General features: G+C 40.3%; 2 non-coding genes across 2 annotated transcripts; both read left to right on the top strand.

The window, feature by feature from the left end:
• Positions 1-17,072: 17,072 nt before the first annotated feature.
• Trnas-aga lies at positions 17,073-17,154 on the top strand. The gene has a single exon. It is a non-coding gene; the product is annotated as a tRNA-Ser (tRNA).
• Positions 17,155-17,495: 341 nt separating this feature from the next.
• On the top strand, positions 17,496-17,577 carry Trnas-aga. Its single transcript has one exon. It is a non-coding gene; the product is annotated as a tRNA-Ser (tRNA).
• Positions 17,578-21,786: the final 4,209 nt, after the last annotated feature.

Consider the following 21,786-nt stretch of genomic DNA (forward strand, 5'->3'; position numbering starts at 1 on the left):
ACGACTCTATTACTCCATTTATTTTACGAGAAGAATATATCATTTTAAGAGAAAATTTTTAGAGACATTTTGAAATAAAAACAAAATAATTTATTGCATAAATGTTTCTTAAAGATATCAAGTTGGTACAGCACCTATTTGCATCAAGACATAAATCTTGATTGATTTGTGTTCATTTTATTATTAATTTTTTCAGTCCCTTCTTTAAAACTTAGATGCCTGTCGAGCTGTGAACTCCTCGTACTTATGGTGCTTAAATCGGTATGCCGGGCGAGCCACAAACAAAATAAAATAGTGTCTTGCAAGCAACAGAAGAAGAACTGAAAGCTTTGACTTCTCCAAGTCCATCAATTTGAAAAGCGCAGTGAAGTTCGATTGATTTAATGAAATCTGTGGAAGAGCTATAGAATGGCTGATCTCTAATTCACTAATGGAGCGCATTTCTGAGCTCCAAAACAATCAGCGAAAAAACGAATTGGCAAAGCAAACAAAGCTGGCAGCGTTGGCTCAGTTGCGAGCCGCTATCATTAAGAGGCAGTAACCGCTTATGATTGAACAATCAAGCACGCCCCTAACGCCCACGGCTGAAGCAAAGCTGACAATACCGCCTCCAACTGTCTCTCTGTCCCAGTCGCTGCTGCCGTTAGACGCAGTGGAAAAGCGCCGGCAGCGCGGGCTAATTACAGTGGCCAACATGGAGGGGGTGTCGGTGGCGGCGGCGGCGGAATCTGCATTCGCCACTTGTCCATTCATTAACTTAATCACAGGTTGCGAGATGCGTCAAAGCCAAGTCAAGTCCAGCGCTTCCGCCAACTGCCCACTGCTGCGCTTGGTTGTCGGGGTTTCCATTTCCATTTTGAAATGCAACGCACACGTCACGCATGCGCAACTCAATTGTTGTTCTAGGCCCTGGCTGAATGGCCACCATTCCGAAAGCAATTGATAACATGAGTAGAATCGAGTACAGAATCCAGCCACAAATCCGATAAATGAGTAGAAATCGATTCCATAGAAGACTGATAAGCTTTGAGTTCAGGTTTAATCAGGTTTCAAATCTCAACTGCACACAGAATAAAGATACAAGTTTCTTTGTCACAATCTCTCTGTGTTCCAAACCAAGATTCCGCAATCTAGATTTTCTAAAAACAGTTAAATTTTTCCTTCTTTTTTCGCCCAACACTATTCATATCACATATTGGAATAAATCAGAGTCATCTTTTCTAAACGATATTTTTATCACTCAATATGATGTTTCCACAAGTGTCTAGTTTTACAAAGCTTGTTATAATTTGTAATGATTGAAAAGCTCATGTTTTTTCGATACACGCCACATGTTCGATTTATTGGTAGACGAAGCTAAATTCCACCCCACCTCTTCAGAATTTTGAGCCAATGCAACAAAATGTAGCGCTTTTTAGCTTTTTAACTAATAAGCCATCAACACTAATTCCGACAACTTATATTCCCTGTGCTCTCACAGGAGTCGAATTTCTTTTTGGAACAAGAACTATATTTAGATCTGATATTAAAATTAATCATCAGATCATTATGTATATTATTGGGATCATCTCTCACTTTCTAAAGTTGATTTGTTTCCAATGTGTAGTGTAATATTGACATTATTGTGTGTACTATATCTTTTAAATCTAAGAACAAATTTATCATTGTTTGATAAGCTTGCATATATGCTACAAGTATATTATAGAATAGTTTATTCAATATCTACATATTTATTATTTAGCTGCTATTTCGATTCCTAACAAATTGTAATTATGAGTGGTTTTTCATTCAGTTCCACCATCTGGCAGGATTCAAAGATCCCCCCTAATGAATAACCCTTAGCCTTGGCCAAGTCTGTTGTTAATGGTTTTCTCCAAAGAGTATTAGAATCGGGATGATGCCCTCGTTGCTCCTCCGGGCTTAATTGCCGTTCTTGCCGCTCCCTCACGCACTTCATCACGCACGGCCCACTGCCAAAGTGCGAACATCGCACAATCATGATGCCGATGACGATGATAACGATCATGACGATGATGAAGATGAAGATGGTGATGGTGATTGTGATGGCCCAGAGTGGCCAGTTAATTGTCTGGAGGCGGGGGACTGTTGCCGACTAGCCAACATTTCCGCTTGGATTGAGTTATTAATTATGCATCTGTGCCTCTGCACTCGTCTGTCTGTGTCTGTTGCTGCGTTTGTTTTGTTGTTCTACGCGCAATTGCATTTCTTTAAACTTGACGGCGCCGCTACCCAGGCCTAGGCCCAGGCCCAGATCCCAGACCCGGCCCCCTACCCGCTCCAGGTGCATAATTGACACGTCTCCAGAAGCAGCAGCAGTAGCAGCAACAGTGGCAACCATCCATGGCAATGCCTCGCTGCCTTTCAAGGCGCACGCACATCCCCATCATGGCCAAGACACTTCTCCAACGAAAAAATCATAGATAATATATAAACATATATAAGTATGTATGCAGACATCTGGAATAAGAACCCCTCTAAGCTCCGAACGCTTTTAAGTGAGAAAAATTGCAATTTAATTATGATGATGTTGAGAATGAAAGCAAAATTACATCACCAGTAATTAGCTGTTACACGATGTTTTAAATAATGTGCAGCCATCTATCATGGATCTTGAACAGAATACATATATACAAAGCCTATACTACTTTATCGGAGCCTGAAACGCGAAGTGAATGAAAATTATAAATGGGAGGAAACAACTGAGCAGTCGGTGCCGAAATCTCTTAGTCCAAGCCTAATTTGATGAAAGTTATTTAAAGTATTAAAGTATATGATTTCCATGACAAAAAAATACTGGAGACCACACTGTGACCCCTCTTGGAGGGGTCCCGGAGGTATCTGGTGCACATACAAGTAGTCTCTTCTTGTAGATCATATTCCCTATATAAGAAAAAACTCTGTTCCGAAGAAGTTCTTGCTTAAATGGGACCAGAAGAAAGTATTCTGAAATCCATCGTGATAAGGAATCATTTGGACTTACTACTTGTATAATGATTATTTAAACATTTTAATATTATTTAGATTATGAAGTGTTCGGCAATATAGAGGTTCCTCGATCGAAATAACTTCAACTTGTTATTAATGTTCCGCATCAGGTGTTTCATAGAATGTAAGAATACTTGTACAGTTCTTTTTGTACTTCTTGCTGTTGCAGCAAATCCAATAATAATAATAATCGAGCTTAGTATGAAAATCTAAAACGTTTTGCATTTGAAAAGTATTCGGAAATGGGAACAGACTTAGACAGACACATACTAGCATGCACCTCGTTTTTCTTAATCGAATTGAAGAAATGAAACTAGACTGAGAGTTCAGAGTAGGGGTACTAAAAAGAGACACAAAAATTGATATATTCTTCTATACACTATATAGTATTTTAGCCTGACTTTTTGCTGTTGTTATTGGAAGTTTTAAGTCTGTGCCTGAAAGTGAAACTTAAATGAACTTATTTGACAGTTGTTGGCAAGGCTTTAATGAGGGTCAGTTCATGGCCAGTGTTGGAAAACACATACACACACACACACATTAAATGGGTGTACTTAAATGGGAACCTTCGCAGTGTCTAATTTAACTTTTTCTATTACATTGCACAGTGGCCCCCAAGCATTTGTCACGCCGCGCCATGCCATGCCACGCCCTTTGCATCCTTGAAAGACAATGACAATATTATTTTTGCCACTTTTTTTTGCGCTGAATCTGAAGCTGTTGTCGCTGCTTTGGACAGCACGACATGCGTTCCGCATCCTACCGCCCGTCCATATTCTTATCCTTATCCTTATCCGAATCCGACTCCAACTCCTCACTCTCATCCGCATCCGCATTCGCATTCGCGTTCGCGTCATTTTGTGACGTTTTGCGCGCGCGGATTGTGGACATACCATGTGTGTGTCAGTATGTGTGTGTAAGTGTGTGTGTGTGTGGTTGTTGTTGCTGGCATTGCCACTGTATTTTATGTTTACTTTGCTCTGCTTTTACTTAACTTAACTTTACCCTAAGCTACACAAAAAACTTGCAACCCATTTGCACAAACAATGGGAAGGACGAGCGGACAGACCCACTACACACACACACACATATCTATAGTTATATATATATAAGGTATATGTATGTACGTACATATAGACGTAAGCTTGTTGAGGGGTAAAAATTGGGTCAGCATGCAGCTCGGAGTCATCAGCATCATCATCATCATCATCTTCTTGCTCAGCTCCATCTTCATATTGCATGGCGTCGTCGTTGTTGCGAGTCGAGAAATGTCTATAAATTTTATTTATTTTATTTTGAGCAACTGCTTGACCTTTACGACTTGGAGGGGCCATGGGTGGCAACGGGCTTGAACTGAATTGTGGCAGCGCTCCCACACCCAATTGTTTTCAGTTGAGAAACAGAACTGCGTGGAGCTGTCGAATTTTACGATAATCGCCAAACCAAACGATAATTAATAAATCGTCTCAATATTTTCTTTTTTCCTTCATCTTCTACTTGAATTTTGCCTTTTTTCTGTGCTACAATCAACCTCGATGTTTAAACGCATTTATATTGTTTAACTGCTGAATTTTTTGAATCAAGAACGCTGTCGATTAAAGCATGAATCATCGCAGCTCCTATGTAATACAGCTCTGAAGCAAAGAAGTGTATTTTTGTAAGGGGCCCTTGGGTTTATTAGTTTTCTGTATTGAATGTGTATCTAAACATGAATTAAACAACAATTACTAGCTTCTTAGAAATGATTGAATAGCTGATATCAACGAAATGTAATATATGTCCCTTATTTATATTTTACAGAAAAAATACAGACTATTTATAACATTTCAACGCAAATACCCGAATCGAATTAAAATTTAACTTTCGAAACTCGCTTCTTTGATTTCTGATCCCCTTTAGATATTTTAAATAAGATCTAGCCGAACTACTAAAGTATTTCTGACATAACATTAATAGGAGCTATTTGAAATCCTTGATTTAATTTGTAATCCTATTTAGATATTTAAAATAAAATATTTTCAAACAACTAAAGTAGTTCTGATAAAACATTAATAAGAGCTATTTGCGTTTTTCTTTTAAAGTCCTTTTAGATCGATTTTAGAAAACAATTTATAACATTTCAACGCAAATACCCGAATCGAATTAAAATTAATTTTCGAAACTGGTTTCTATGATTTTTGACGCTTAGACCTCGGTATGATTTCTTCATTTGCAGTATATAGAAATCTTTGATTTACTTTGTTATCCAACTTAGATATTTAAAATAAAATATTTTCGATCAACTTAAGTATTTTTGATGAACAATTAAGAGCTATTTAAGTCCTCACGTTTAATCTACTTTCGCTTCAATTCCAGGAGTCCCATTAATCTCTCTATTTATTTGTGTTTCTCACGACTTGCTGCCATCTCTAGCGGCCGGCGCGTAGTGCCACAAAGCTTGACAAGAGCCGCAGCTCAAATTGCTAGCCAAAGGCGGCAGCATGGAGCTCCTGTCTGCGGGAGTGTGTGTACGGCTTAGTCGCCCGGCCATGTCATTTGCACACTGACAAGTTATTAATTAAAGTAAGTTGAACGGCGCGCCATTGAGGCTGCTGGGCCAGCGCTGGCCGCTTTGTCTTGGGCTGCTGTTGCTGCTGCTTTCTTCAATAAATTGTATCTGGAAAAATCAATCTGTTTGGATGCCATGGCAATGGGGACTACAACCTGGGCCCGAACTTGAGTTGCCGTTGCAGCAGCACAATTGTTATGCCCGCTGGCATATCAGGCTGAAGATGCGCCACACATTCTGTGGCAGTTGCAGCTGAACAGAAGCTTGTACTCAGCGCTACACGAAGGAAAAGTTCCATTTCCATTGCCCAAAAATACAGTGTGACGAAGAACATCATTAAATCAAAGGAGCGGATTATCACAAACTGTAAGTTAAATGGAAGCATGGTTTAAAATAAATATTTATTTCAACTACAAATGTTGACTGCAGCTCAACAAACCTTTCAAGAGCAATTCAATTGTTGAGATATTATCCAAATGATCTTAAAAAAATTTACATAAACAAATGTTGTCTTTTTTTAAATGTTACGTTCGGCATATAATGTTAAACAAAAACATATCTAGAGCTCAAGTCAGTGACATACTATTTTCTATTTATGGGAATTTTTAAGTCTTAGAGACTCCAGACTTTTTAGCAAAAAGAAAGGAAATCTTGGCGAACTTATATATGGTATTGCATCAGACTACAAGTATATATCGTAAGAAAGCCTTCCTGTTATTAAACAGCGGTACATCGACATTATTACGGCGTAACACATTTTCTTAATTTGTTCAAATAACAAATGGAAAATTCAGCATGTTTTATGGAGCATTGCATTTTTGTACCCTATACCTAAAGGAGAAAACGGTAGACTAGTTTAATATCGTTCTAAACTCGTTAAAGCTTAATGGGTTTTGCATCTGCATTGGACTAGTTTTTGTTAGTTGCGCCGAAGGCTTTGGGTGATTATCTTGCTGATAAGACCAAGCAATTGGCCAACTTTCATCCGCGATTGGTATCAAGACGTCACGCAATAAATCGACGCACTTAGTGAATGAATAAAATTTTTAAATTACTTTCTTTCGAAGCACGAACATTCAAATAAGTGATTATAGAAGGTACACATTTGGAAATATTTATAAAAGTATTAGATTTAATAGAAATGTGAGGGAAAGTTGAAGTGAAAATAGGAAATGAAAATGCTTAAAATATATTTGCAAAATAAGTATTGCAATAGTATTTAAAAATTGTTGTTGTTCATCTAAGGTGTTCATTTCATAAAATCGTGCAACTGAATCAGAATTATAGAAATCGAAGTCTAAAGTCTTTGGAATTTTGTCAGTGTAGGCGTGTCAGTGTGGTCGGGCGGTCGTTGTCTTCATCAGAGCATCGAGTGTGTTGTATATTATATGGCTATATAGCTCCGATGTCGGAGCTGTGGGAATCGCTAATGGCCATGTCATTCTGGCCATTGACAGCAGCCCCCGCGCACGGGGCGTATGCGTGACAGCAGTTTAAATGAGCCTAGACCCACACACACACACACGCGCGCGGTCTCTCTCTCGCTCTGGTGACGTTGCCCGCATGCACAGACAGACAGACAGACGGACGAACGGATAGCCAAAAAAGGCAGCCGAAACACCTGCAATACACACACACACACACACACACACACACAGAGAGCCACACACAGCCACAACGCAAAGTTCAAACAGGGCGCACAAAACAAACGAAACTTAATTAACAAAAGGGACGCCGCCGCCGCATTTGATCCTCCCTCTCCCGCGCTCTCTCTCTCTCTCTCTCTGCCCCCCACTCGTTCATTGACACCAACTGTGTGTAAGTGTGTGTGTGGCTAGCTGCCTACCTCTTGCCTTCTCTCTCTGGCTCACCCTCCCTGCCATCTCTTTCTGGTGTTCATCGAAGGCATATGTGTGTGTGTGTGTGTGCGTTCTCTTGTCTGGCACTTCAGGTTATCCGTTCTATATCAATGCGTATCTATTGGTTTGGCACACTACTACATATATACAAATGTACATACATACATACATATATACGATATATGTATATGTTTATAGAAATAGATATGTGCGTGTGTGTGTACAGTCCATATGCCCCCCACCAGTACATGGCCAGTTGTCGTCTACATGTCTATTTGTCTGTCTGTCTGTCTGTCTGTCTGTGTGCCATCGTTTTGGGCCATAATCGATGGCAGAATTTATTGCATTTTGTGTTTATTTAGACGATTGCCGTCGTATTGCCCAGAAGGAGGCGCCTGGGGGGGGGTGGAAGGTGGCGGTCTGAACGCATCACAGCGCCCAGAAACAAAAGTACAGTTGTGTTCGCAGTCGTCCGTGTCGTGCGTTCGCAAAAGCTCAACGACCATTTACCTCCCAATTTACAGAAATGTGTGTAACTTCAACGAAGCAACGAAGTTAGCTTCGAGGCCCAACTAGGCAGTCAGTAGCTCTTTGCGGAAATTAGAAACCAAAGCGACAGCTTAAATGTTCGGAATTAACTGATTAACTGCTTAAATATCCCTTTATGATTTTTGAAATAAATGGTCTTTATATTTAATGAAAATATTCTCAATGTCTAGGTTTCGCAATTTTAATATCCTTTATGGATGTGCAGGACATGGATTTTCGAAACTGAGAAGTTTCTCGATAAATTCGCTCATATTCAACTAACGGTAATTAACGGTAAAGCGAACTGCGGAACAATGTGAGAAACAAACGTGCACGAGCATGCACAATCGATGCATTTATGTTTTATTAACATTCGTTAAATCAAAGTCAGAATCTACTCGCACAATCGATGCATCAGGGTCTGAAAGGGATATAAGCGTTTTTCATTAAATGGCAATTATTCATATTTCATCTCGTCCTAAACCAGTAGCTCGTAAACTGTATAGTTTAGTAGGCATTAGTAGAACTGTCCTTAAAATTACCAATATCATCAGAAATAGGCAATTGATTCAGCAATGCTTGCCAATATGTGATATTATAGAGATGCCTTCAATATTTCGAAATTTTCCAAAACTTAATGTTTTCCAATTTCAAGAAGCAAAGGAAAACATTTTTTTGTTTGTTGTTTTTGGTAGAAAAAAGGAAATACATGTTGAAAATTGTTCGGGCTCGCTAAAATTTTCCAATATTTATAAATTTAAGTAATTTTAAGAATTCTGAAAAACGACGAAAGAACTTAGAATTCTTTTGGAAGGGGTTGTCTTATAGCTAGTGTGGGATCGGTTTTCGATATTGAGAGCCACCATCTTCTTCACTATTGGAGTGCTGGAAGTTTGCTGAGGCAGCTTCTAATTAGGGAATCAAACCTTCGGAACCATTGCAGTCCTTACATACGAGTATATGCGGCACTAAGAAGTCAAAAATATATCTGAGCCACTCATTGAGACTTTCAAAAGTCAGACAATTGTCAATATTTGTCCTTGTTTTTGGAAAGGAGACTCCAAACTCAATATCGCTGCAGTCGCAAAAGGATATGCTTTGAATAGTTCGAGATTTTTTAAAGAGTTTGTTTAGTAGTGTTCATTTATTTTCTTAATATCAACCGATGTTGTATATATCTATATTTTGGAAGCATGCAAAGCCAAACGTATTGTCCATCTTTTCATAAATTGTTGCTGCACAAAATTCGAACCCCCCCTCCCCCCCCCCCCCCTCACTCTCTCCCTCTCTCTCTCTGTTTTTCTCCCCAGCTCGCCGTCAACCACACGCAGTAAGCATTAGAGCCAATCGTCCGGTCGGCCATCGACAACAAACCACCGTTATCCAAAGTTCATATTACACAGTCAAAGCCAAATTTCGTTTTAACTGTGAAAACTGCGCTGTCCTTCCCCGCTCTGCCCTGCTCCCCCCTCGACGGCCGCACCTTCGACGCCACTGCCTCGTAACTAATACTAAAAACTTTTTAACAACTGCCGCTGCCACTGCCGCCGCCGCTGCTTGCCGCTGCTGTTGGCTAGCGGGCTGGGCACTAAAACGTTAACAAGCTTAAAGCCTCATTTATGCAGTTATGTCCATTTGTAAGCGGCACAACCCCTCGCCACCCCACCCCACCCCCCACCCCTCCTCCGGCTCACGACACTCTCGACCCAGGCCCATAGACTGACGCCGTAACAAAATGAAAATGCGAAAAACGAGAACTCCCAAAGCGCTGAAGCACGCACACAAACACAAATAAAGATAGAGATGTGTGTGTGTGTGTGTGTGTGTGATGGCGTCAGGGGGCGGAGGGGCGTGCCTGCCATGCTGAGACTGGCGAGCAGGCGCACTCGCTCGCCGTGGCCCTCACATACTATATCTGTACGTGTATGTGTGTTTAATCCTCTACGCACACAAGCGCGCGCATACATCTGTACACACATACATACATATACGGGTAGAAGTATATAGACGTGTACACACATGCAAACAGAGATATATGCAGACAGTATAAATCGGGCAAGTAGAAACTCTTGATGGAACGCACTCCTTTATTTATCTAGCAAGTCAACAAGGACAGCGCCAAAAATATACTAGAGCCTTCAAAGCTAGGGAGGCCCATAAACATATAGTATACCTAGTCCTCGCTTAACACGGGGGTTACGTTCCTAGAAAACCTCGTGTTAAACGAGACATGGACTCCACACAAAATATGGGGTTACGTTCCTAGATTTCGACAAATGCGCGAAAACATTGTTTTCTTATTGAAATCTCTGGTGCTTTTCAGGTTCAAACATTTTTAAAATTAACAAAAACTTACTCCAAGTGTTGAATATTTATCATTCACAGATTAATCTGATTAACACGGAAATATTTGTAAGCAGAAAAAGTGTTAAATCAGGTGTTTGCGATTATTTATTGACTTTTAACGGATTTTTGTAGCCCACCTTATAAGGTACAAGTATTTTTTCCAACTCTCTTATCAACTGGAATGGTCTTTCCATGCTATAATAAAAAATAAAGAATAAATTATAAATGTTAAAAGGGCCAGGTATATAGGACAAATGTAATTACAATAATATCTGACACCTTGGGGGAATTCACAATCAGCACCCGGAACCCGAGAAGGAATGTGCAAAACGCAGTCAGTTGAGCATTTAGTGGAGTTCCCGGTTGAACCGGAAGGAAAGAAAGAGAGCTAAGACAGCCTAAAAGGGTCCAGAAGCCTAAATCGCCAGTAATAAACGCTTGAGTGAAGACTACACCAAAGACCGTTTACAGTTGGATAATTTTGGAAGAACGATTTAAATTAGGTGGCAAACGAAGAATGAACTGTTTTTGGATCGATTCTGATTTTTAAACTACGGGCATCAAACGCATGAATACCCGTGCTTTGCGAAGATAGGGTGTACGAAAGTTTTCATTCCATTACTACCTACGCTCCGCTTTACATAATGCGGATTTGAAAGGATTAAATAATAACTCCAAGACTTAGCTACAAATAGTAAATAGAGATCCTACTTAAGACTCTTGAACCTGAAACAAACCCGATACTTATCTGAGAATGCGCGAAGAAAAAGTCTTAAGGTCGGATACATATAATATTGAAGAAGGGCGGATATAGTAACTAGATTTAGAAACATAATATCAGAGATATATGGAAATACTGAACATAAGCTTCTTTTTCGGTTTCTCTGAATCATCTCAGCAAACGATAATTGCTAATCAAATAGCGAATCTGATTATTTTTTAGCTTACAGTTTCCTTTTATTTATTTATAAATTTTATCCTAGCGTTACAAGCAACAGATTACTTTTAAGTTATTACATATTATTTTAATATTTATATATAATAATACATATTTATTTCTAATTTAATTTAATTTAATTTAATTTAATTTAATTACAAATTTAATTTAGTTTTATTTGACGTTGAACATTATAATTTTTATTAACTTTTGTTTTTTATTATTTATTATTAGTTTAGCTGTTAATTTTTGTTTCTTAAGAAACATGTTTTTTTATCCAAAATTCGAAATCTGGCTTTTTCATTGCAAAGCATTCGATTCTAAAACGTTACGCATTTCAGGAATGTGCAACAATGTTTCAAAGTCGGCGATGCATGGAAAATGGAAATTATATATACATAGGTATTAAAAGTCTAAAGTCACATTCTTTTCAAATGCTTCAAATGCGAAATATCAGTATTTAAATGACCTAAAAGTAAAGCTTCTCAATCAACAAAAAACAAAAAAAAAAAAATAATAATAATAATAATAATAATACTCCCTCTTTCTTGTTTTCCAGCTTGCAATAAACCTTTTCAAATATATAGAATGAATATTCTAAATAGGTTGCCCATTGAGCATGGGAAAATAATTGCATTTTTGAATAGTTTGTGATAATGTGCGGACAATCTTTCGATTGCATTACGTAAACAAATCTCCGAGTGACGTTTCCTGCCTGCCAAGGTTCCTTCAACTGATATCCCACTGTTTCGCCCTGTACCGTTATCCGCTTGCAGCGTAGCAGAGACGAGGAAAAAAAGATTGGCTGACCAGCGACGATTCGCGACGTGGCCGAAAGTGCAGGCGCCAGGGGCCGGCCATTCATTTGGCCCACACACACGCACACACGCGCACACACACCACTCGAATATCCTTCATCAATATCCTTGCATTTGGTGCTGTGCTGTTTTTCATGTGCTTTGCGCACAAAAAAAATAAAACGAAAGAAAACTGAAGGAAATTCAAAATGAAAACAAAAACAGGGACCACAGCATACGTGTGAAGGGTCCGAAGGGTGTGGGTAGGCAGGAGGGAGGACACATTCGAACTCTTCGCCCTGAGCCTAGCCGAAACAGCGAACGAACAAATATGAGGGGAGTGGGAGTAGAAGTGGGTGGGGGGTGGTTGGGGGGTGGCATCAATAATCCCCAAAAAAATGTTCAGTTTACAAAGGTCGACGCTGTGCCTGCCGTGCACGGCTGTTTTACGCGCTGTGTCCAACAAACTGCCCACCAACAGCTTCTACACAAACTACAATAACAACAACAACAACAACAACAAGAACAACAACAGCAGGAGCAGGAGCAACAAGAAGGAGAACCAGGAGTAGAGGCGATGAGACGCAATCTCAAACCCAAATTGAAACCCAAACCCAAAACTAAAAACTCCACTCTGTCCACTCTGGCAACCAATCCTAAGGTGCGCCTCGTTGCGTGGGTGTCGCATGTAGGCGTGGCCAGTTCAAAACTCTTGCTGTCGTTCTTCTTCTTGTTGTTGTTATTTTTGTTGCGGTTGTAGTTGCTGCTGCTGCTGTTGTTGTTGTTGTTGTAGCGGCTGCGGCTCTGACTGTGCGTACCAACTGCGTCTCCATAGGGCTTTTTTCATGGTGCCGCCAACATCACCCACATGACATCGCCATCGCCATCGCCATCACCATTGCTATCGCATGCATGCATGTTGCAAGGGCAGAAGCAAGAGCAGAGGCAGAAACAAAGGCAAAAAGCAAGCTGCGCTAGGTGCTGAGAGACTGGTGAGAGGAAGGGCATCTGGCGTTCTAGTGTTAGTTGTAGTGTTGTAGTGGGTGCTGGTGGGGGTGCTGCTGCGTTGGTCAACTCGCCAATTTGCACTCGAAGCTTGACTTCAAGATTGAAACACACTCACACGCACACACACACAACTGTACTGTCCGCTCTTTTGCAAACACATTCATTCACTCACTCACTCACTGCTGGCTCTCCGTTGTTCTGCATTTCAGTGTGCGTCGCAGCGCAGTTACTGCGCTTTCGAGTGAAACTTAATGGCAAGCTAAGCAGCGACTGCAGTTGCTCGCTCACTCACTGGCTCTCCGACGCTGACGCTGACGCAGCCGTTGCGGTGCTGCAGCGCCAGCGTCAGCGACTGCACTGCCTGGTCTCAAGGCAGTGCTCTTAAGTTGCAGCATGTGCATGTGAGGCTCACTCACTCAGTCTCTCTCTCTCTCTCTCTCTCCTTGTCGAGCACTCAAACTTTGCTCTTTGCTTGTTGCCTGCTATGTTGCTTGCAACATTTCGCCTGACAACAAATGTTGCCAGCGTTTGCTTGCGCCACATCCCTACTACTGTGTTTCTTACTTTAATCTTTTCTAGCGCTCACCCACTCTCTGCCGCAGCCCTAGTCACAGCTTCTGCTACTCTGCTTCTCCTCTTCTCCCACACTCTGCTCTGCTACTCTCATGCTCGCTCCCCCCTCTCTCTCTCTCTGGGTTTTGGGGAAGTGAAAAGCTTTTTCCTGTTACTTTGCCGGCATTTTACTTTGCCTGTTTATTTATTTAAGCAGTTTACCTTTACTGCATCAACACTGCACGTGCACATCTTGCGAAGCTCACACACACACACACTCACACACACACACATGCATGTACATACATATATATACTTGTATTTATATAAAAAAAAAAACTTACTGCGAAGTTCCGTCGGCAGGAGCCAGGCACCAAAAATTAATTTGGCAAAGTTTTTGAGGCTTCTTCGGCCGACTCCGGTTTTGCCGTCGGCTCCAGACACTGAGTTGTGAGTGAGCGTCAAGTTTTTGGTCAGCCTTAACACCAACAGCAGGGGCAGAAAAACAGAAACTTTAACCCCCGACCGCCCCACACTCAGTCATGCAAATTGCAAGACCCACTAACAAATTATATGCACGTAATTGAGCCCGGAATTAATTTTTGCTCATCGATAATGCAAAAGCGCACAACACGAACCAAAAAACAAACACACACAATCCAAAATATATTTTTGAAATGAAACCTGAGTTTTAATATGCCAAGCTAAGTGCGATATTTGTATACCCTTTGTATGTATAGCCCTCCAAAGAAATGCCCACAAACTCTTCTTTATTTCGCAACTGGCCAATATATTTGAAAAACGAAATATCATTTCGTTGTTTTTGTAACTCGAATCGAAAACTCTGCTCTCAATTCTCGTTTTTTGGAGATTCTTTGAGGACTTTCGAAACAACTGGGCTGTTGAGAGAGGCTTCAATCGACTCTGAATCCGTTATTCTCGGGTGTTGCATTAATGAGAAGGATTTCATTACAAAATTGGTTGCAGGGTATCGAACGACCGAACAATCCCATACGAACGGACCCAACAAAATGGCGCTCATCACTCACAAAGGTCGTAGCAAACGGCTCCTTCTGCCTGCTGCACAAATGAGGCTCTAATTTATTTTTAATACTCGTAGATTCCAAATAGCGCGCCTGCCGCCTTCGCCATCGAAACACAATTCATACACTGCGACAAACGTTGGAGTAAAACGAATCAACCAACAAAAACTATCAGAAAAACTATCCTTATTATAATCCATATAGAATACTAGTTGTTTAAAAGGCTCGGAGCATAGATGCTATGGACAAGTTTCAAGTTCTGGAAAATAAATATTGAAAAATTTAAAAACTATAAATCATGTGGATCATGTTTATTTTCTTTGCACTTCCCGACTTTCGCCCAAGAGAGACTCCCATCGTACTACACCTAATTCTGTTTTTACCCGGTAGCTTGGGTCCAGAAACAACCGTGTAAAGAAGACATTGATCATATGCAAAAATAGGTGATAGGTTCCTTATCTCTAAAGAAATATATATTAATTTTTTAATTTTCATACCGTGTTATATGAAAATCGTGTAAAAAGAGACCGTGTAAAAACAGAATTAGGTGTATTTCCTTCCGGAGTTTTTAAAGTTTTCCAAATCATCATCTACCCGTGTTTTTTTTTTGACATTCTTCTTAGGGAATCTATTTAATTCCCAAGCTACCTTTAATAGTTGTTGAAAGGCGGCTTTTCAAGCTAGCTTACCAATTTTAGGTGTGATTAAAGAAAATATTTAACTCTACACTCTGCGCGCCTTTATAAAAATAAGATTAAGTTGCGATTAAATAATTTCGATCAGCGATAATCAACTGATTGATTTGTTTGATTGATTGATCAGAGAAAACTTCAAATCACCTTAATTTAGTTCGTCACTGCTTCCATAGATCTATAAACGCTTTTTAAAATAGTTGCAGTACCTTCAAATTCCTATAAATATGTTGTCTAAATACCTTTAGTATATATTCGAAATCCCAAGAATTTAGAGTTCCTCATTATTTTGTTTTAGTGCATCCGACTACAGATACATACTTATATTTATTGCTGTGTATGACTGTTGTATGTATTTACTTTCGAGTGGTTTTCATTATTTGCCTGTCTGCATGGCACGAGCCCTCCTCGCCCTCCTCACCCTCAATCTCAATCCCCCTCCCCTACCCTTCTCCGCCACCACCACCACCAGCAATGGCTGGCAGCTCTGAACGAACGCCTGCCATGTTGGCTGTCGAATTATTTTGATGGCTGTGCAGCAAACAAATAAATAGACAATTAATTTGACTTAATAGTTACGGCAGCAAATCGAAACGGGTTGGCGTGTCATGTCCAAATTGCACGTATCGACGTAACCGTGGAGTGGGCGGGGCCTCGGCCCCTTTCTGGGGGTATGCTGAGGATGACAATGGGGCAGGCAGGTGGACGGGGATGGCGGACTTGAATGGCGGCAAATAGGTTTCTGCTTCTTGTCCTCAGAATCGGTCAACAGTTATGTGAGTTGGTCAGTATTTAACATTAAACGCTGGAGATAGGGTTAGGGAAATAACGGAATATCAATAACTTCCCTTCCCTGGGAATGTCCTGAAACCACAAACACAAATCGAACATTTTTCCGAGCGGTCTTTTATGTTCAAATGCAATTTTTAATATAAAAAAAATATATGTGATATTTTTGACAGGTTTCTAAAACAAAATCCACAAATCGCACTCCATTCTTATTCCGGAAAAACCTAAATAAACACCTTTACATATTCCACAAAAAATATGTTTAGCTCGTTATAGAAAATAAATTTCTCCTTTTCAACAAACAATTGATAATAATGCAAGAATTCATAGAAAAATATTTTGAATTTTAACCTAGATTTGTAAATATATTTTCTCCTCAATATTATTCTTTCTTCATCAGACTCTGTATATCTCGCCACATTTTTTTTCGAGAACCTAAAATTTTATTTTAAAATATGTTTATACTTTGCAACGAACTCCACAGATTGATTAAATAAGCAAACCACTTGACGACATATCAGGAACTCTAAAAATTTTGCGACTCTTTCAACAATCAACAGATAGCGAAAGTAAAAAAATAATTGATAAATAAATTATAAATAGCTATCAACATTGCTGGAAATTGTTTAAATAATAAATTATATTCCATCTCAGATAGGTCGTCAATTCCCAGTTACCTCTTTCTTTGGCGAACCTAAGAGAACAATTCAATAATATCTAGTGTTTTCCAGACCTCTTTCTTGAGCTTCCTCAGACAAACACGCCGAGTGGGAATTAAAACACCTCTTCAATGGGCTTTGTCTGTTTGTTAAACAACAGTGCCAGAACAATGCCAGTCGTTGCTAAAAATAGAACGCACACGCAGCGAACGACTTAACAGTGAGTTAACAGAGCATGCGGGAGAGAGAGAGAGAGAACAGATAACAGCGGCTAAGCAAAAGCAGCCGAAATTGACCGCTCTTTAAAAGCAGCCGTGGCCGAGCGGTTAAGGCGTCTGACTAGAAATCAGATTCCCTCTGGGAGCGTAGGTTCGAATCCTACCGGCTGCGCGGGTGAGAGAGAGTTTGTCGATGACGCGGCTTTCTCCGAAGTTTATCTTCTTTTTTTTGTAAAAAATAATAATTTTGATTCAGTAAACAAAGTCTATAAGAAAAACATAAGCATCGTACAAAATATATTTGAACTTACATTTTGTTTTAATAAACTTGAACACTTATTTTTGGATCGATCGGTAAAACGATCGTTTCTAAAAGTTGCCAGTGCTACCCATATACTTGTATTCTGCTATTTATAAAATTGATCGATAACATTCCGTTAACAGTACGCATATATATGTACATGTATGTAGTTAGCGGCTAATGCTCTCTTTTGTGGTGTCGGATTCTTCAGAGCAGTCGTGGCCGAGCGGTTAAGGCGTCTGACTAGAAATCAGATTCCCTCTGGGAGCGTAGGTTCGAATCCTACCGACTGCGGATCGAAAGACTTCATGTTTTTTTCATCTTTTATTGATTTTGTTAATATTTAGTGTTTTTTTTTTTTATCTTAAGTCGAATGGTCTTCTCTAAAATGATTGTTTTTGATAAATTGTTGGCACTTTAACTGAAAGAATAGAACATTTTTTTATGAACTTACTTTTGGCTCTTTAGATAATCAATCGCTTCATATATTTTCTATTGCTTTTAATTGTAATCTAAGGGAATAATGCTTTCAGTGCAAAGCTAAATGAAATATACATATATACAACTATTTTAAACAGAGATGGTTCCCCAAACATATTTTATATAATTTATTCATATTGTTACGTTTGCCTGAGACTCAGTCTCATTTACTTTCGCCTTCACCTTAATTGGTAGAAAATGTTCTATTTATAGTCGTAGATATTTTCATTGATGTTTCGAATCTCTGCTGCTGCTCCATGCTGTAGGGTTGTCTTTGACGTTCGCAATCTGTGTCAAAAGCAGCAAACCAGTGGCAAGAGGCAGAGGCAGAGACAGAGACAGAGCCTGGAGAAGAAGAGGAAGAAGCTGCAACATGCATCTTCAAAGGCATTTGAATGACAACTTCCGCTTGAGGACAACAATGAGAGGAAAACGGAAGCAGCCTCTGTGTGTTGCTTTCCCATATGCCGGTTCGGCTCTTTTTCTCACTGTCTGTTACGAACTTTGGCATTTAGTCGAATAGTTCAGTGCATACGACTACTTGTAGATATGCATGCATACATATATATGTATGCATACTGTATTTTTTTATTTGATCAAACTCGTAATCAAAATTGGCACACAGCATATTACAACTAATTAAATAATGGCATTAAAAATAACTGGCACTGACACACCAGTGCTTGCCCTTGTGAGCTCGTCGCCACGCTCCCCACTGTTGCGTAATGCATTTTTCGTGTACATACATACATACAACTATTCTTATATATAGTATATAAATGTGTGTGTGTGTGTGTGTGTGTGCAACAGCCGGCGCCACTGACCAACAGGAGCTGGACATGCACGCAAAGTACAGAAGCTACAACAAGCTACACTGAAATGCACTTCGGATACACACACACACACACACACACACACACACACACACACTCAGACACACTCAGACACACTCTCTGTCAGCTGTCAAGATGTGGCTGGGGATGGGGCTGGGGCTGGGTCTGCAGAGGGGGTGGGGGTGGTGGCAAGTCTATTGTATACCTGCTGGGTTGACTAGCAAACTAAGCCAAGTCTAAAGTCTAAGGCTGTGCAACTTAACGCTTCAATAAATTTTCGCAACCATGTTCATTTGGCGCCGCTGCACATCAATAATGTCCTTGATGTACGCACACACACACACACACACACACACACAGCCACACTTGGACGTAAACGAGGCTGCTCTGGGAGCAGGAAATGCGTTAAGTTTGCGCCCGCGACGTGATGCCGCTAAGCCAAAGCTGCCACACAACGGCACGCAGCAAAGCAAACAGCGAGCAGAATAGGGAAGGCAGCCATTTTTTGTCAAGCTAGAGATGGGTGCGTGACGAATATCCCTGCAGCCTTTTTTTTATCACCAAGTTACAGTTGAAGAAATACTTAAAATACTGTTCCCATTTCCCCAAATTTAATAAAATTGTCTAATAGCTGAATGGGAAAATTGGATGTTTAATAAAAATCTGAACTCATTCTGAATCTTTTGGAAGCAGAAATACATTTCCCAGAGCCCCTTCATCGCCATCGAAGCAGACAACCATAATATGTGGCTCCAGAACTGGGATCTGTATGGTTTTCTTCCATTTAGCAGAGTTTCTAGAGTGGCATGATTCTCGCAATTATTATTTTGGAATATTACAACTAATTTAAGTTTCACAGACCCAACTAAAGATGGCTCTCATTAAGTAAACAATTCGGCAGTCAAGGTAAAGGGGATACAAGATAGGATCCTACCAAAAAATATATTTAAAATCAATCTAAACTGCTTCTAAAAAAGAAATGCAATGCTTTGGCTGCCTGCCCTCTCCATTGAGACTATGGAACCCGAATAATACAGACTTTATAGCGACTTGAATTTAGAAACAATAATTTATGAAACATCACACAACATAGGAATCCATTGGCGTTCCATGTAGTTTTCGAATAATATTTTCCAATAATTGTATGCTCGGTTCCCCGGACTCCCCGTCCTTCACCTGGTACAACTTAAAAACCTTTGTTTCAGTCAGTCTCAATCTTTTCACAAGAACCTTTTCGCACTCACGAGCACGTGTCACGCCCAATGCGGCTTACAAGAAACTCGACCCAAACTATTTGATAAGCAGCCACCACCTCGTCAGCGATAAGAACGACAAAAATTAATGGAATTTCTGCCGGGTACTCTCCTTCAAACCAACACCGCCCCTCCCCCCTCCACACACCCCCTCTCTAGCCAACCATTTCTCCTCCACTACGTCGCCTACATCTTCGTCTACCTTCTTTTTGTCTTTTGTTTTTTTTTTTGTTAGTTCGCTGCTCACGCTGCTTTTTCACGTTTACATTGCCCAAGCGGAGGGGGGGTGGGGACGGAGATGGGGATGGGGAAGGGAGCTTGCAGCTCCTTCAGTTTGTTTTTACGACGACTTTCGGTTTTTTGCCGCGTCTTGACAAAAAACAACAACGACTTAATGGCAGGCAGAATCGGAATCAGAGGCAGAGTCGGGGGCGGAGGCGGACGCGGACACGGACGCGGAGGCACCAAAGATGGCAGCCAACGTTTCCCTGTACGTGGCCTGGCTGCAGTTTTTGGGCAAACGACTGTCCCCCCTCACGCCCTCAGTCGTCCTTCATCGCACGCCATTTTCGTCGGCAATTTTGCAGTTGATTGCAATTTTTCGAGCTGCGCCATTTTGTTCTCCCCTGTGCCCAACATCCAACACCCAACACCCATCAGGCCCCCCACTCCCCTCCCTGCCCATTACTCGTATTTTGCGCAGCGTTTACGTGACATTGCGTATACGTCCGGCTGGCAGTTTTGGGGCGTAGGCGCCCGTAACGCCCCTAACGCCCGTCGCACATTATTTTCAATTAGGGCGCCGAGCAAACATAGTTTATCATCAACTTGACGCGCCGCTGTCACTGCTTATAAATAATCGAAGGCAGTGGCAGCGGCAGAGGCGGCGCAAAGGGGGCGTGTCCACCCACTGCAATGCTGCCCGCAAGTGACAACATAAATTTTGGATGCAATCTAAAAAAGTTTCCACAACAACTGAGCAACGGCCAGCGTTGTCTAAAAAAAAAAAAAAAGAAATGGAGGGAAACGAATTGTGGAAAAAGGCAAACAGGGAGAGCAGGAAAAGAGAAATGTTGACAAAATGTCATATAAAAATGGTCTCCTCGCTCCCCATGCAACTAATATGCATTTTCATGTTTGTTCAGTTCAGTTATCGATTTGCCTCCCAAGTATACTTTAGTTGTCGATCTATCCGTAAAGTTCTGAGAACCGTCCCGAAAATCTTAAATGGGGAAACAATGATTGAAGTTGAAGATCTTGGTGTTCCTTTTGATTCCAAACTTAAAGTCAATCTTCACTATCGCCAAAAAAGCTAGGCGATGTTCCCAGGAATTCAATAGCCCCTATACCACTAAGCTAGTTTCCAGTTCTCTAGTTCGGCCAGCGCTAGAATACTGCTCCTGTCGGTCCAGAAACTTTTCTTCTCTTTGCTCTTCGTGGTCTTAGATGGAATTCTAATCTGCGCTTAGCAGTTCTACTCCAGTGGACTTCACCTTATTAATCTGCCTTCGTTGGCTCATCGTAGGATAGTTTTTGGTGCTCTGTTCCTCCAGAGATGTTGGTTCCTCTGTGCTTTGAGGTCGAATTATTTGTTCTTCTTCTAATACTTTTTACTCCCCTCACTAAAATCTTGTCATTATTATTTGAATTTAATGTTACTTCTTTATTTTTTTATTGCTATTTCTTTATCTGAATTTCTTCAATCGGAGTAAAGCCGAGTCGGATTCGTTATTAGATATTTTCGTTATTATTAAAGGCTTTTTAAAGTGTTATTCAGAATAAGTTCTCTATTGTAATCATTTTTATTTTAATAGATTAAAAAATTTTAAAATAAAATAACAATTTTACTAAACAACAGCATCGTTTTTACTTTTTTTTTTTTTTTTTTTTTGTTTAGTTACAAACAAAGTTTCTTGATACTTGCTGATTTAAAGAAC

This window comes from Scaptodrosophila lebanonensis, unplaced genomic scaffold, assembly GCF_003285725.1.
Source record: "Scaptodrosophila lebanonensis strain 11010-0011.00,11010-0021.00 unplaced genomic scaffold, SlebRS2 tig00000092-arrow-pilon, whole genome shotgun sequence".
NCBI lineage: Eukaryota > Metazoa > Arthropoda > Insecta > Diptera > Drosophilidae > Scaptodrosophila > Scaptodrosophila lebanonensis.